This window comes from Chrysemys picta, chromosome 4, assembly GCF_011386835.1.
Source record: "Chrysemys picta bellii isolate R12L10 chromosome 4, ASM1138683v2, whole genome shotgun sequence".
Classification (NCBI taxonomy): domain Eukaryota; kingdom Metazoa; phylum Chordata; order Testudines; family Emydidae; genus Chrysemys; species Chrysemys picta.
In genome coordinates this window covers 84,310,203-84,327,553 of record NC_088794.1, presented here as the reverse complement: position 1 = coordinate 84,327,553, position 17,351 = coordinate 84,310,203, and positions in this window count along the sequence as shown.

The following is a 17,351-nucleotide window of genomic DNA, read 5'->3' as shown; positions in this document are numbered from 1 at the left end:
TGGTGTTGGTCCTGCTTTGAGCAGGGGGTTGGACTAAATGACCTCCTGAGGTCTCTTCCAACCCTGACATTCTATGATGTCTGTCGCTCTTTTATACTCTTTCTTTCAGTTGCTAGAAAGATCGTTGCTGTGTCATGGGGGTCAGGCAAGCCCATTGGTCAGGCAGTACCCCACTGACTAAGTGCCCTCTCCAAGGAGTCTCTCAGAGAGTGGATTCTTCCTGATGGGCCATCAACACCTTTCTGGCCCTCCTTTGTTTCTACTGTAAAGCTGGCTATGGGCGTCTCCCAATCTCACAACATATTTCAGAAATGCACATAGAGCATAACTTCCCATACAATGACAGCACATCCAATCCAACAGGTTATTAATGTTCAACAGATCCAGACATTTTATATACCACCTCACAAGGCATGCATAATACAAAACATCTCATAATCGTATCACAGTGGTGAATACTGTGTGCTACTGAGGGACACAGGGTTCTAGAGTGTCAGTGTATCATGGCCAATGACAGTAAAAGCCCAAAGGAGATGCTCCCCTGGAACAGCCTTTGGAGAGCGCAAGGTCCCCACTGAGAACTTCAGTGCGACTCTGCAGCTGTTACCCAGCTGCCCCACCGCAGCATCAGCTGCAACTCAGTGCTTTTCGAGTGGCTTCATGCTGGCTGCATGCCTAGACAGCAGATAAAATCTGCTAAATCTTTTCTTTCCCAGAAAGAGCCATTCCCATGTTTCTTTCGATTTCCACCCGCGTCAGCCAGGAAACAAATCCAATGCAGAGTGGAGGGTGTCACGGCCGTGATGCACTCTGAGAAAACCCAACAGCATTCACAGCTGGCTGTGTAACTTTTCATTGTCTGATCACTGCCTTCATGCCTCCCAGCCTGAGATCCAAAGTGAAGATGTGGGGTGTTGAGAAGTGGCTTGCCATTAGTATAGGGTTACCATATTTTGTGCCTCCAAATGGAGGACACTCCCCGGGGCCCTGGCCCCGCCCCCAGTCCCGCCCACGCCCACGCCCCAACTCCGCCCCCTCCCAAAGTCTCCGCCCCCTCCCCTGCTTCCCGCGAACATTTAATTCGCGGGAAGCCTGAAGCAGGTAAGGGGGGCGGGGGGAGGAGGCGCGGCCCAGGCTGGCCCCCCGGCGGCTCCAGCCTGGGTTGGCTCGGGCCCTGGGGTGCCGGCCCCGACCGACCACCCCCCGAGGGCCCGGCGCACCCCCCGGCTCCCCGCCCCGCGGGCCCGGCGCACCGACCCCGACCCCGGCTCCCGGCCCCGCTGGCCCAGCGCACCGACCCCGACCCCGGCTCCCGGCCCCGCTGGCCCGGCGCACCGACCCCGACCCCGGCTCCCGGGCCCGGCGCACCGACCCCGACCCCGGCTCCCGGCCCCGCGGGCCCGGCGCACCGACCCCGGCTCCCGGCCCCCCGACCCCGGCCCGGCTGCCGGCCCCGCGGGCCCGGCCCCGCGGGCCCGGCGCCCCGACCCCGGCCCCGGCTGCCGGCCCCGCGGGCCCGGCGCACCGACCCCGGCCCCGGCTGCCGGCCCCGCGGGCCCGGCGCCCCGACCCCGGCCCCGGCTGCCGACCCCGGCTCCCGGCGCACCGACCCCGGCCCCGGCTGCCGGCCCCGCGGGCCCGGCGCCCCGACCCCGGCCCCGGCTGCCGGCCCCGCGGGCCCGGCGCCCCGGCCCCGGCCCCGGCTGCCGGCCCCGCGGGCCCGGCGCCCCGACCCCGGCCCCGGCTGCCGACCCCGGCTCCCGGCGCACCGACCCCGGCCCCGGCTGCCGGCCCGGCGCCCCGGCCCCGGCCCCGGCTGCCGGCCCCGCGGGCCCGGCGCCCCGGCCCCGGCCCCGGCTGCCGGCCCGGCGCCCCGGCCCCGGCCCCGGCTGCCGGCCCCGCGGGCCCGGCGCCCCGGCCCCGGCCCCGGCTGCCGGCCCCGCGGGCCCGGCGCCCCGGCCCCGGCCCCGGCTGCCGGCCCGGCGCACCGGCCCCGGCCCCGGCTGCCGGCCCCGCGGGCCCGGCGCACTGACCCCGGCCCCGGCTGCCGGCCCCGCGGGCCCGGCGCACTGACCCCGGCCCCGGCTGCCGGCCCCGCGGGCCCGGACCGGCACCGCGCTCCCGGCCCGGCACCATGCCCCCGACCCCGGACAAAGAGGCCCCGGCCAAGCCTCCCGATTTTCCCGGACATGCCCGGCTTTGGGGGATTTCCCCCCGGACGGGGATTTGAGCCCCCAAAAGCCGGACATGTCCGGGAAAATCCAGACGTATGGTAACCCTACATTAGTAGGGTTCAGAGTTAGCACCACATTGAGGTGGACTGAGGCCAGCTCGCCCCCCACCTCTGATAGCTGTTGTGTGAGGCCCACTACAGACTGAGGCAGAAGTTAGTTTGTTCTGGAACAGCCTTCTAAAAGGAGCAGTGAGGGTAAAAAATCTAACTGGCTTCAAGACTGAGCTTGATAAGTTTATGGAGGGGATGGGATGACGAGACTGCCCACCATGGCATGTAGCCGATCTGTAACTGCTAGCAGCAAAAATTTCCAACAGGCGGTGATGGGACACTAGATGGGGAGGGCTCTGAGTTACTAGAGAGAATTCTTTCTCAAGTGTCTGGCTGGTGGGTCTCCCCCACAAGCTCAGGGTCTAACTGATCGCCATATTTGGGACTAGGAAGGAATTTCCCCCAGGTCAGATTGGCAGAGACCTGAGGGGAGGGGTCGCCTTCCTCTGCAGCACGCAGCACAGGTCATTTGCAGGTTTAAACTAGTGTCAATGGTGGATTCTCTGTAACTTGAAGTCCTTAAACCACGACGGGAGGACTTCAGTAACTCAGCCAGAGGTTAGGGGTCTATTACAGCAGTGGGTGGTGAGGTTCTGTGGCCTTCAATGTACAGGAGGTCAGACTAGATGACCTTCTGACCTTAAAGTGTATGAGTCTTATTGAGTGGTTCACACTTAATGTAAAGAACCAAAACCTGGGAAATACCAGACAGGGGACCATCAAACAGGAGTAAAAAGCCTTAGCAAAGAGCTCCAGGATACATAGCAGGGCTCATGTGGCAGTGAGTTCCAAAGATAAAGGACCCATTCATAAGATCACATTATCTGAAGAAGCCACCCCAGAGACAGCTGCAACTCAGCGCTGGGCGAGCCATCCCCATGTAGTATTGCTGTGCTGCTGTTCCTCAGCTGTTTCACCCCAGAGGTGACTGCATCTCAGTCCCAGGTGACCATTACCCAGCAGTGGAAAGAGTTGAATATTTGCTAAGGGTTTTTGTTTTCAGTTCTAAGAAATACCTCATTTCTGAGAAGAGGCAGTTGGGATGTCATTTCTGGACGGAGAGACAATGGTAACATCCAGAAATTCACAAGGGGGGTGTATCTCTGGCCAAACTGTCCCCCTCCTCCTCACCCCCCCGCCCACAAGGTTGGTCACAGTTCCTGGCACTTTCAGTGCTCTTTAAAGCACGTGCACTTCCAGACCCTGCTGCTCCGAAGAGCCCGTGGGGGGATCTGGGGAATGAACATTCTCTGCACCCTCCAGTCTCTGTCACAGGAGGCGGAGGGCGTGTGGAGGGTGTTTGCCTCAATCTAGCCCATCCCCCCCCAAGGAGCAGGATTGTCCCCCCCAGTCTATCCCCCTCCCCCCCCGCCAAGGGGCAGATTCGTCCCCTCTGCTCTATTCCCCCAGGTTGCAGGATTGTCCCCCGCAGTCTATTCCCCACCCATGGGGCAGGATCGTCCCTGCTTGTTCCCCATGTTTCACCCTCCCTAACTGTGCTAGGGCATTGCCAAGTCACATGATAAGTCCTGGCTCTCTTTGGGGCAGAAATTCCCAGCAGCTGGGGTGGGGGTGTGGGACAGGGGCAGTTCGGACCTTGCCCTCTGTCCAGCAGAAAGATAGGCTCAGACAGCAGCTAGTCTACCCCCAACGCTGGGTCTGGCTCATGGCGTGATTTGAAACACTGTCAAACTCTGACCAGTTCAACCAGCTAAAACCCGGGCAAACCCTTGGGCCTGTGGAATGCCCCAGAACAGTGGCTTGTCTTGCGTTAGCCGCGATCGGGACATTTACAGGCACAAGCTAATCTATGGAAGGAGAGCCGGCCCCTCAGATGTTCACCCCACACACACACACACACAAAAACGAGGGGTTCTATATATTTGCTTGCCGGTCTTTGGAGCCGCTTTTCCAGCCCTTGCCACTGGAGAGAGAAGCTGGAAAAGGGGTTCCAAAGACCAGCAAGCAAATATATAGAACCCCTCTTTTTTAGGTCGCTGTCTCTTTCCGTGGGTTAGTTTGTGCCTGTGATGCGCACTGCTTTGCCTTATCACAGCGCAGCAATCCCATGCCTCCAGCAGCTGGGGATTGCAGGAAAACCCCGACTGCCCTGTGAATCTGGCAACTTTTCGGTGGATAAAATCCTGATAGATTTCGTCCAAAGAGGGAGGGAAACAAAATTTCCATCTTCTATCTTGACGGGGAGGGCGGGGAGGGGGTGTCCACTTAGGATGAAAAAACGAATTGGGCTGGCCCCGGCGCTTGCTCAGGAGACATCGCTGATGGTAGGACAGATAGAGCCGGTCCCCTTTGGGGCACATCGGTGGCTGGGAGGGATCCCAGGGTGGGAAACTGGCGACTCTCCAGCAGAAAAAGAGGAGACTTTGGTGCTCCAGAGCCCAGCGTTAGGGGAGTGGGGTTTGGCCATGGCATGTTCTATCCCCTTTCTGTGCCTCAGTTTCCCCCACCCAATGCCCAGGGCTCTGTGGGGTTGAGAGGGTGAATTTACTCTCACGCCAACTGGAGGAAAGCTCGGCCAGTCAGCACCCAGCTCACTGCATGATGGGAAGGAAGCTATTTCCTTGTTAGGCCCTGAGCGTGGCCTTTCCTAAGGCCGAGCTCGGTGCCTCCCGGACTCAGGCTCCAGGAGCCCCTGTGTCTCCCCAGCTGCCCTCAGCAGCGAATCTGACTGAGATCAGGGCGTGGCACTGGCAGTGATTAGCCCCTGGCACATGGCGTCTGCCAGGCCGTAGGCAGCAGAGAAAAGTCCAGTGTCACCAACAGCCCCAGCGCTAGGGTAGGCTGGGCACAAGCCAACAACACGCGCTGTGATATGGCCAAAGAGCGTCGGCCATGCTCCCAGCCCGGTGGGGGGTGTGGGGGGGTGAGTGTCTCTCCAGGGACACAGAGACGCTGACAGAGTGTAGGGGACCATGGGGGATAATCAGCTGGACGTGAGCCCCTGTGCGACAGTGTGGCCAAAGGCGCTAAGGATGCCCAAACAGGGGAATCGCGCGTAGGAGCAGAGAGGTCAGTTTACCTCTGGATTTGGCACTGGTGCTACCGCTGCTGTGGTCCTGTGTCCAGTTCCGGAGCAGTCCAAGAAGGATGTGAATATATTGGAGAGGGGGCAGAGGGGGGCCAAACGAATGGTTAAAGGATTACAAAACGTGGCCTGGAGTGATAGACCCCAGGAGCTCAGGCTGTTTAGTTTAGCAAAGAGAAGCTCCCACCTCCCGGGCTGACTTGCTTCAGTCTAGAAGCACCTACGCAGGGATCAAATATTTAATAATGGGCTCTTCAGGCTAGCAGAGAAAGCTCTAACGTGACCACATGGCTGGAAGTTGAAGCTGGACACAGCCTGGAAAGAAGATATCTGTGTTTACCAGGGAGGGGAATTAACCATGGGAACAATGTACCAAGGAGTGCAGTGGATTCTCCCTCGAGGTAGGATGTGTTTCTAGGAGATCTGCTCTCGTTCAAACAGGAATTAACTGGGGGCAGTTCTCTGGCCTGTTATCCAGGAGCTCAGCCTTGGTCCCCCCTGGCCTGGGAATCTACTACTCTCCGCCTTGACTTCTTGGAATCCGTCTACTCTCTCTGGTGCTGCCCGGTGGACAGGGACACAAAGTGGGCAGGTAAACTGAGTCACACAGCTTGTTCACAGAAATATTCCCATATTCTCTCGCTCCTCCCCAGACTCCTGCTGCCAGGAAGGGGCACACCTGGGCTAGAGATCAGCCGTCCTCCAGCAGAGCCCTACTGCTCCGGGTGCCAGGTCCTGACCCAATAGGTTCCCCCCACTCAGCGGGTCTAGAGAGATGGATCAACTCCAGGAGGACGTCACCAGCTCCATCTGCCTGGATGTCTTGGACGACCCCGTCTCCATCGAGTGCAGCCACAACTTCTGCCAGGGCTGCCTCGTGGCTCACTGGCGCGGGGTCTCAGCCCAGGGCTACCAGTGCCCCGAGTGCCGGACTCCCTGCTCCAGGGACAGGATGACCCCAGACACGCGACTGAGAGCCCTGGTGAAGAAAATCACAGAGCCCCTGCGGGAAGAGATGGAGCTGGTGAGACCAGACAGGCTGAATCAGGGGAAAGGGGCGCGGGCTCTCACAGGCCCCAGGGCGGGGACTGGCTGGATCAGGGGGTGGGGAATGGGACATGGGGCCTTTCCTCTCTAGAGGGCGCAACCTCTGATTTGGAGGGCAGGGAACTGGATGGCTCACGGGGGGTGGAAATGACTCAAGAGGATCTGATCTGAGGGGCAGGGACTAGTTGGTTCAGGGGATGGGAATGGGGCACGGGGCTCTCATCCAGAAGCAGGGACTGGCTGGCTCTGGGATGGGGTCCAAGCTCTGACCCTGCTCTGTCCCTGCAGCAGGGGCCGGGGGCTCAGCCAGAGCCGGGGCGCCCGGTGCAGCTGGTTTGTCTGGATGACAAAGGCAGCCTGATCCTGTACGGGGAGGCCCTGAGCCTCTGCCTAGAGCAGGGTGGGGTGGGGGACGCCCCCGTCTGCCTGGTGTCCATCATTGGGGAGCAGTGCCGGGGAAAATCCTTCCTAATGAACTGCCTGCTGCGCCGGCTCCACAGCCCGGAGAGTCGGAACAGGAGCCCCAGCTATGGCCCCATCGCCTGAACCAGAGACCCCACCCACCCCAGCCAAGGCCCTGCCCCTTGCAACACAAACCCCACCCACCTTAGCAAGGGCCCCCTCCCCCTCCACGACTGGCCATGCCCCCTACAGCAAAGGTCCCCTCTCCCCAGGCAGGGCCCTCCCGCTGTACCAGGCCCAGGGCAGAGCAACTGAGGCCCCACCCTGCAGCCATGGCCCCTCCCCATGCACCAAAGGCCCCACCCTCTGGTCGTGGCCCCTCCCCCTGCACCACAGGCCCCACCCTTCAGTCATGGCCCCTCCCCCTGCAGCACAGGCCCCACCCTCCAGCCATGGCCCCTCCCCATGTACCACTGGTCCCATCCTCCAGCTGTAACCCCACCCCCAGTACCCTTAGAACTCCACCTCCTCCACCAGTGTCCCACCACCCTGCCCCCTGAGAATGCCAGACCCAATCCCCGTTCCCTTCTGACCTTGCCCTGGTCACCCCCTACAGGGGGCTGTGGATGCATCATGGATGGGCCGAGAGGACAAGGCCCTGGGGGGGTTGAGTGTCGCAATGGGACAGCGACCGTGACGAGGGGCGTGTGGATGTGGGACCAGCCCCTCTGGGTCCAGGCCCAGGGGAGGAGGGTGAGTGGGGCAGGGAAGCAGGCAGGGGAATGGGGGATGGGGCAGTAGGGGAGGGGAAAGAGAGTGGTGTTGGGGGAAGATTCCCCCAGAAATCAGCATTTCTCACAGAACGTGCCCAGCCAGAATGTCGTGCTCAGCCAAGCCAGGGCCAGCAGAGTTAAGGGAAATGCCCGCCCAACCGTACCTCGGCCTTCTTGGGCTGGCGCTCCAATATACCTGTGGCACCCAGCCCTGCTCTCTGCCTGTGCCCCATATGGGGCAGGAGCCACCTGCACATGCCCTGCACCCAGACACTGAGTCTGGATGGGCAGGAGCCAGCCCTGGGCAACTTGCATCGCTCTGCGATAGTTAAAGGTTTGTGATGGGAAAAATGTTCCATTGGAATCTTCCCAACCAGCCCTAACTCTAAACCTATGTCCCATCCCCCAGCCCCACCTCTGTGTGTGCTTCATTCCCCCTTCCCCCATGCCAGGGGTCTATGTGCCCTTCATTCTCCCTGCTCAGCACCCAGAAGTCCCTGCTACCTTCCCCAGAGTGATTGGCTCATTGGCCGCTGATGCTACTCACCAGATCTAAATGGAAATTGGGCTTTCCTGTTTTCCAATTTCCCCCGTCCCCAAGTCAGTAGTGTTCTTTCAACTGTTGCCCAGCGTGTCCCCTGAATTTTGGGAATTGATCAGATGTGGTCTCAAAAAGTGATCACGATACAGACAGACAAAGAGAAATGCCATCCAATTGTCTTTTAGGCCTTTTACTTCACTTAGCCAATTAACTAACTTGTATAATTGGTTATTTTATATTCATTAATAGCTGCCAGTTATTGATTATTTGTGAGTCACTACTGGCTATTAGCTGTTTGTTATTTCGTACCCACCATTAGTTGTCAGTTCATTTCATAGTGACCTATTGCCCCACCCGCGAGGGCGGAACGGCACGGCCGGAGGAGCCATCCTTTGGGCTCTCTGGTGAGAACCCTCAGCCTCCCGTCCTCAGCCTCTACCCTGACTGACTGAGCAGGGGGTTATTGACAGGGAGGAGACTCAGGTCCTTGTTCTCTTTTAAGACCAAGTAAATAAGTCATAAGCAGTTCTATGTTTGATGAATTTTGCTGCTTCTCTGCATTAATTGTCTCTGAGCAGCTCATGAGTCTCTCTCACATTGCAGTTCTCCTAAAATACTTGCTGAATAATTACTGTGCACTGTTGTTGGTCTGGAACTCATCTGAGAGCACTTTATTCAGGAAATTCAAGATCCGATAGTTAGTTTGAAAATCAGGGCTCTTGGGTCCTATTCCCAACTCTGCCACTGACTGGCTGTGTGACCTAAGACAAGTCAATTCTCCTTTCTCAACCTTAGCTTCTCCGTCTTTCAAGTAGGGATAATAATGATCCGCTCCTACTTACCTCACGGTGGGTGGAGGATGGGGATCCATTGGAGAGTGTCACTAGGAGGAGTGCATAATATGAGGTGTCCTATCACGTTTACTCAGATCAGATTGTGACATAATAGAATAGCTGAAATAGTTTATTTTATTTTGAAATTGATAAGAGCAGCAACTACTTAGCTCAGACTGAAGCATCTTATCTAATTTTCGAGATCTAAGGGTCTCCTCTTGGTGTGCGAGGAGACAATTTAACACACTGTGACAAACAGGAGATGCTTTTGTTTTGCAACAAAATCTTTTTGCAAACAAACTGGTTTAGTCTGAATGGGATTTTCTGACAGAAACGGTTTCAATGAAATTTCCCCACCATCTCGATTCCTGGGCTCTATCCCTGCCCAGGGGTGAAAGGAACTTAAAGGATTTACCATTCCACCGGAGTCCTGAGCGGGGGTGTGGCCTCAACTGGAAGAGGCGGGGCCTTTCAAGATTTAAAGGCCCGGGGCTCCAGCTATGGCTGGGAGCCCCAGGGCCTTTAAATCACCCCAGAGCTACCAGCTGCAGAGGCGGCTGGGAGCCCCGGGGCTCAGGGGCGAATTAAAGGGCCCAGGACTCCAGCCACAGCGGAGCTCTGGGCCCTTTAAATCACCGCGGAAAACTGGCTGCCGGAGCTCCGGCAGCGCTTTAAAGGGCCCGGGGCTTCCCGCAGCGGCTGGAGCCCTGGGCCCTTTAAATCACCGCCGCGGATGCCGGTCCAATCCGGCACGGCGTACTGGCTCTTGCCGCTACGCCGTACTATACCATACTGGCCTACTTTCCCCTCTGCCGTGCTTCTGGGGGGGTTGTTGTCCATTAGAACAGGAGTCAGGACTGGTGGCTTCTCTTTCTGGCTCTGCCACCACCTTGCTGTCTAGGCGCGGTGCTCGGCAGGGGCTGGGGCCGGGGGCGTGGGGCCGGCGCGGTGCTGGGCTGGTGGTGCGGGCACTTGGCCGGGGGCCGGTGGGGTGCTGGGGGCTGGGGCCGGCGCGGTGCTGTGCTGGGGGCCGGGCTGGGGGCCGGCGCGGTGCTGGGCCGCGGGCCGTGCTGGGGTGTGGGGCCGGGGGCCGGCGCGGTGCTGAGCCGGGGGCCGGGCCAGGGGCCGGTGTGGTGCTCAGCCGGGGGCCGGGACCGGCGCGGTGCTGGGCGGGGGCCAGCTCGGTGCCGGGCCGGGGACTGGGGGCCGGCGCAGTGCTGGGCGGGAGCCAGCTCGGTGCCGGGCCGGGGACCGGGGGCCGGCGCGGTGCTGGGCCAGGGGCCGTGCCGGGGGCTGGTGCGGTGCTCGGGCGGGTGCCGGCGCGGTGCTGGGCTGGGGGCCGTGCCGGGGGCCGGTGCGGTGCTCGGCCGGGGGCTGGTGCGGTGCTTGGCTGGGGGGCTGGCGCGGTGCTCGGCCGGGGGTCGGGCCGGGGTGGGGGCCGGCGTGGGCACTTGGCCGGGGGCCGGCGCGGTGCTCAGCCGGGGGCGGGGGTACTTGGCCAGGGGCCGGCGCCCCAGGGCCCGAGCCGGGCGGGAGATGCCGGGGCCAGAGCCTCTTGGCCTGGGTTGGCCAGCCACTGGAGGGAGCCACTCGGCCAGGGGGGCCGGACTGAGCCACGCTGCACCCCGCCCCAGCCTACCTGCTGCCTCCCTGTTTCAGGCTTCCCGCGAACATTTGATTGGAGCGTTCAGGGGAGGGGGCAGAGTTGGGGCAGGGCCGGTGCGGTGTTCGACCGGGGGCTGGGGCCGGGGCCGGCGCGGTGCTGTGCCGGGGGCTGGGCCGGGGGCCAGCGCTGTGCTCGGCCGGAGGCCGGCGCGGTGCTGGGCTGGGGGCCGGCACGGGCACTTGGCTGGGGGCCGGTGCGGTGCTCGGCCGGGGGTTTGCGCAGTGGTCGGCCGGGGGCGAGGGCACTTGGCCAGGGGCCGGCGCCCCAGGGCCCGCGCCGGGCGGGAGATGCCGGGGCCGGAGCCTCTTGGCCTGGGTTGGCCTGCCACCGGAGGGAGCCGCTCGGCCAGGAGGGCCGGACTGAGCCGCGCTGCACCCCGCCCCAGCCTACCTGCTGCCTCCCTGTTTCAGGCTTCCCGCGAACATTTGATTAGCGGGAAGCAGGGGAGGGGGAGGAGCAGGGGGCGGAGCGTTCAGGGGAGTGGGCAGTGTTGGGGTGGGGCCGGGGCCGGTGCGGTGTTCGGCTGGGGATTGGGGCCAGGGCCGGGGCCGGCGTGGTGCTGGGCCGGGGCCCGGGGGCGCGGGCACTTGGCCGGAGGCTGGTGCGGTGCTGGGCCGGGGGTTGGCATGGGCACTTGGCCGGGGGCCGGCAGGGGCACTTGGCCAGGGGCCAGCGCGGTGCTGGGCGGGGGACCGGTGCGATGTTTGGCCGGGGGCGGGAGCTCTTGGCCGGGGGGCCGGCGTGGTGTTCGGCCATGGGCCGGGGGGCCGGCGTGGTGTTCGGCCATGGGCCGGGGGCCAGCGCGGTGCTGGGCCAGGGGCCGGGGGTGCGGTGCTGGGCCGGAGGCCAGGGGTGCGGGCACTTGGCCGGAGGCCGGTGCGGTGCTGGGCCGGGGGCCGGGGACCGGCACGGGCACTTGGCCGGGGGCCGGCAGGGGCACTTGGCCGGGGGCCGGCGCGGTGCTCGGCCGGAGCTGGGGGTGCAGGCACTTGGCCGGGGTCTGGCGCGGTGCTGGGCGGGGGATTGGTGCGGTGCTTGGCCGGGGGCGGGGGCACTTGGCCGGGGGGCCGGCGTGGTGTTCGGCCGGGGGCCGGCGCGGTGCTGGGCCGGGGGCCGGGCTGGGGGCGTGGGGCCAGCGCGGTGCTGGGCCGGCGGTGCGGGCACTTGGCCGGGGGCCGGCGCGGTGCTTGGCCGGGGGCCGGCAGGGGCACTTGGCCAGGGGCCAGCGCGGTGCTGGGCGGGGGACCGGTGCGATGTTTGGCCGGGGGCGGGAGCTCTTGGCCGGGGGGCCGGCGTGGTGTTCGGCCATGGGCCGGGGGCCAGCGCGGTGCTGGGCCAGGGGCCGGGGGTGCGGTGCTGGGCCGGAGGCCAGGGGTGCGGGCACTTGGCCGGAGGCCGGTGCGGTGCTGGGCCGGGGGCCGGGGACCGGCACGGGCACTTGGCCGGGGGCCGGCAGGGGCACTTGGCCGGGGGCCGGCGCGGTGCTCGGCCGGAGCTGGGGGTGCAGGCACTTGGCCGGGGTCTGGCGCGGTGCTGGGCGGGGGATTGGTGCGGTGCTTGGCCGGGGGCACTTGGCCGGGGGGCCGGCGTGGTGTTCGGCCGGGGGCCGGCGCGGTGCTGGGCCGGGGGCCGGGCTGGGGGCGTGGGGCCAGCGCGGTGCTGGGCCGGCGGTGCGGGCACTTGGCCGGGGGCCGGCGCGGTGCTTGGCCGGGGGCCGGCGCGGGGCTGCGGGCACTTGGCCGGGGGCCGGCGCGGTGCTGGGCCGGGGGCCGTGCCAGGGGCCGGTGTGGTGCTTAGCCGGGGGCCGGGGCCAGCGCGGTGCTGGGCCGGGGGCCAGGGCCGGCGCGGTGCTCGGACGGAGCCGGGGGCGCGGGCACATGGCCGTGGGCCGGCGCGGTGCTGGGCGGGGGACTGGTGCGGTGCTCGGCCGGGGGCGCGGGCACTTGGTCGGGGGCCGGTGCCCCAGGGCCCGAGCCGGGCGGGAGACGCCGGGGCCAGAGCCTCTTGGCCTGGGCCGGCCGGCCGCCAAAGGGAACTGCTCGGCCAGGGGCGCCGGACTGGGCCGCGCTGCACCCCGCCCCAGCCTACCTGCTGCCTCCCTGTTTCAGTATGAAATCCCCATTTGACTGCTACGGATAGAGCCAGAGAGGGGGGAGCAATTTGCTCAAAGTCCCACAGGAAAAGGAAAACAACCATCAGTGGAACCAACAGGAAACCCAGCAATGGAACTCAGGAGTCTTGACTCCCAGTCCCCTGGTCCAGTCACTCCAGCAGAGCACACTCCCTCTCAAAGGCAGAGGGAGTGGACATGGGGGCCTGGTTGAAATTGCCAGCTGTGGGAGGGAGTGTGCAGCAGTGGTTAGCGAAGGGGCCTGCAAAGAAGGCCTGCTGGGTCCCATCCATTCTTCTGACACTTGGTGTGACCCTGAGCCAGTAGCTTCCCCTCCCAGGCCTGGTTCTCATCAGTGGGGTTGGGGTCGCAGTCCGGACAGCCCAGGGGGGTCAGGAGGCTCCAGGAAGGTGAGTATAGTGCTGGGATGTCGGGATCCTGGAAGTGCTGTCACCCCTGCACTAGGGCGGTGTTCTGCACCCCCTGCTGCTGGCCGAGTTTCTCTGTCCCTTGGCAATAAGACAGACTCTTGTTTTCACAGCCAGCCGATCGCCCCGTGCCATCACCCTGCCTGCTTCCTGGGCAGGGTAACTCCTCAGCTCACCACCACCCTCTCCAGCCTGCCTTGGGCTTGGAGAGTGAGGAGAAGGGCGAGGGACGACCCTGAACATCCTCCATCCATTGCTCCGTCACCAGAGCAAGTGAGTGGCATTAGGGTAGGGTTACCATATCTCATAAATAAAAAAAGAGGACCCTCCACGGGCCCTGGCCCTACCCATTTCCCTACCCCTAGCCCCGCCCCTTCCCCACCCTAACTCCGCCCCCTCCTCCCTTCCACTCCCAGCCAGGGGGAAAGGGCTGCCCCAGTGCTACCGGCTTCAGGGTTTGCCAGGCAGCCCCCAGACCCTGCGCCCCCAGCCGGCGCTTCCCCAGCGCAGCTGGAGCCTGGGAGGGGAAGCGCCCAGCTGGGGGCGCAGGGTCTGGAGGCTGCCCAGCAAACCGTGAAGCCGGTAGCGCTCGGGCTTTGGAGGGCCCCTATGCCTCCGGACCCTGCGCCCCCAGCCGGGCACTTCCCCTCCCGGGCTCCGGCGGCGCAGGGTCCGGAGGCATGGGGCTGCCCGAAGCCGGTAGCGCTCGGGCAGCCCGGCTCTTAAACAGAGCCGAAGAGTCGGGGAGGAGCAGAGCCGCCATTTTCCCGGACATGTTCGGCTTTTTGGCAATTCCCCCCGGACGGGGGTTTGACTGCCGAAAAGCCGGACATGTCCGGGAAAAAGAGGACGTATGGTAACCCTACATTAGGGTTCCTCGGGGGCATCCCCTGTCTGTATGGGGAGAGGCAGAAAGAGGGGGAGAGAATCTCTCCCAAAGGAGATTGGATTTGCAAACAGCCCCCAGGACCCCCTCGCTCTCAGACCGGGAAGGGGCTTCACCAGAGCCGTCTCCAGTGTGTTTGGCAAGGTCCCAGCAATGGGGCTCCCAGCCCTTCCCTTGTGGGAGACTGTTCCCCAGGCTGAGAGTCTGTGAGCTGGGCCAGCCCCAGTGAGCTGCTGAGCATGGAAATCAATGGGAACCGAGGGGGCCCTGGCCTTGCTATGCCTAGGGACTTTGAAGTGGGGAATGGTTTCCCAGGAGAAGTCCGGACTCCTGGGTTCAGGGCCGGCTTTAGCAAGTGCGGGGCCCGATTCCTGGGGCGGCACTTCGGATTGCCGGCTGGGGGAGGTGGCCCCGCGGGGCTGCCGCGCTCCGGATGGCGCTCTGGCCAGGAATGCAGGGCCACGGGGCTTGCCGCGGTCCGGCCGACGGTCCGGCTGGGGTTGTGGAGCTGCAGGGCTGCTGCGGTCCGGCTGGGGCTGCGGGGCCGCGGGGCTGGCCGGATCTGCAGCCAGGGTCGCAGGGCCGTGGGGCAGCCACGCTCTGGCCGGAGCTCCAGCCGGGGTCGCGGAGCTGCCGTGGTCCGGCCGTAGCTCTAGCCAGGGAGTGGGACTGCAGGGCTGGCCGCGCTCCGCCGGAGCTCCAGCCGGGGTCACGGGGTCACAGGGCTGCCGCGCTCCGGCCTGGGTCGCGGGGCCACGGGGCTGCCACGCTCCGCCGGAGCTCCAGCCGGGGTCACGGGGTCACAGGGCTGCCACGCTCCGGCCTGGGTCGCGGGGCCGTGGGGCCGCCGCGCTCCGGCTGGCGCTCTGGCCAGGGGAGCGGGGCCCCCGAAGACGAATGCCGCTGGGGTGAGTGCGCGGGGCCCTCTTAGGCGCGGGGCCCGATTCTGGGGAATCGGGCGAATTGGCCTAAAGCCGGCCCTGCCTGGGTTCTGTTCCTTCTCTAGCTTGGGGGGGTGTGAGTCTGGTCTGGGGTCGCAGGAGGGAGCTGCTTGTCCAAAGTGACCAGTGTCTTTGTGACTGACCCCAGTGCTCGAAAAGGACGAGACTCCCCGGTTCTTGCAGCCCCAGGGATGACGAGGGGGAGCGTTGAGGGGGAGCAGATCATGCAATGAACTCCTGCCAGTGGGGGTAGCTTGCCCTCCCTGCACCCCCGTGGGGGGAGCAGGAGCTGCTCCGGCTGGGGCAGGGATGGGGAGGGACCAAACAGGCTGGTTAGTGAGAGGCTGCCTTGACCCCAGACTCACACCTGCTCCCCGCTGGGTTCCAGGATGGCCAGGCTCCTGAGAAGCAGCCACCATCTTCCCCAGGAGCGAAGCGGCCCCTCCGTCCCCGCTGGAGGGGAAGAAGCTCCCGGCCGCGCCAGGCGGTGGAAGTGCCCAGCCTTCTGGCGGAGGAAACCCACTCCCGGCACAGGCGCCGAAGTGGGAGCATCACCTCCCAGGCCAAAATGGAGCTGGGCCAGGTTGCGGCTGGGCAGGCAGGACCCAGCCCAGGGGCGGAACCGGGCAGGGTGCTCTGGGGCTTGTTGTTGTGTGGGCAGCAGCGGCCCCAGGAGCCCAGCCCCAACTTCCAACAGGAGGCATCGCCCTGCTCGGTCAGGGAGGACCTTCCAGCCTCCCCAGGGCAGGAGGTGGAGGATCCCTCTGCCAGCCCCAGCAGCTCGGGCCGCTCCCCATCCGACAGCAGCAGCGCCTGCGACTTGGACAGCAGCCTGGCCGACGGACGCTTCTGCTTTGTTCTAGGTGAGGAGCCAGGCTGGGCTCAGGGAGGGGTGAGAAGGGGGCTGTGAACAGCCAGGGCCCAGGCCCTCGAGCAGTGCTATGGGGGCGGGTCTCCAGCCCAGGTGTCTGGCCTGAGCCATGTGAACCCCACGGACACTAGATGCTGCTACTTTGGTCCTTGGTGCTCCATTGGGCGGGGGTGGGGGGAGGCACTTCCAAGGGAGTCCAGGACAGTGCGGAGGGTCTCTTTGCTATGGGCTCCTGAAGGAGTTGGGGGCTGATGCCATCACTGAGAGGGGGGAGTGTGGGGCCCAATCTGCCCTATGTCCCGGAGGTGGGAAGGGGACACATTGTCCCACCATGCCCCTGTCCTTCCCCCGAGTGGCAGCAGGAGTCACCTTGTCCCCTTCTCTCCCTGGTGCAGCGTCCGCCAGGGACTCCGAGGAGAAAGAAGAACGGGTAGACTTGGTAACAGAGGAGGCTGCTCTCATGAACATCCGAGAGCAGCTCCATGCCCGAGAAAAGGTACAAACGTTCCTTTTGTCCTGCTCCTTCCCAGCATCCTGACCCCCTGCAGAAGGTCTTGGCCCTAATGGGGACCTTTCTCCTTCATGATCTGGGACCCCCAAGATGGGGGTGTTTGTCACACACCAGCCGGGGTCTCCTCCCCCCACAGGCACTGTCCCAGTTCCTGACCCTGATTGTGGAGGAGTCGTGGGTGATTTGAACAATAGGCAGGTTCCCACTATCCCCCATTCAGGCCTAAGTCCTACAGCTGGTGTGGCTGGGGCAGGGAGGTCCCTGGCTAACTGGCTCTCTCTCCCCTAACCCCACTCCTGGTGGGCGCAGGACGAGGCGCAGCAGCTCGAGTTCCTGCACGCCATCTACCCCGCGTGCCGCGCTGCCCAGCAGAGAGGGGACTACACATTGGAGCCACACTGCTCGAAGGCGGCTGTGGCGGAGAGGATTGTGGTGAGTGTGACACGGCGCCCAGGAGCTGGAGGTTGGACAGAGATATGGGAGGGGCAGGGGTCTCCCCGGGCCGATGGTTGGGGGATGGCTGGTGCTGGAGGGCAGCTGAGGGCAGGGATTGCTGGGGCTGAAGATTGGGGAGAGGAGACGGGAGAACTAGTGGGCAGGAATCGGAGGAGCGGGAGGCAGCTGGGGGGATCCTGCTGGCTGTGTAATCTCCTCCTTGGGGAGTGTCAGTGAGGCCCAAATCTCACACGCTCCTTTGTCTCCTTTGCGTCTCACAGGAGCTCATTGAGGAGCTTCCTCCTAACTCTCCACCCGGCGCCGTCCTGGCCAACTCCCTCATTGCTGTGGCCAACCTCAGGTACCGAGACCCTCCCGCCCGGTTCCCCTAACCCCGGTGCTGCTCAGGCCCGTGGCTGGGAGTCACTGCCCCTCCCACTCCAAGGTCACTCCCAAGGGGGGCTCCTCTGGCAGAGGTGGCAGGAAGGGTCACTACCTCTCCTGGCTGCTCTGTTCTTTGCACTCCAGTCACATTGCAATGGCTTTGGGGAGAGGCTGACTCCCAGTATCAGATACA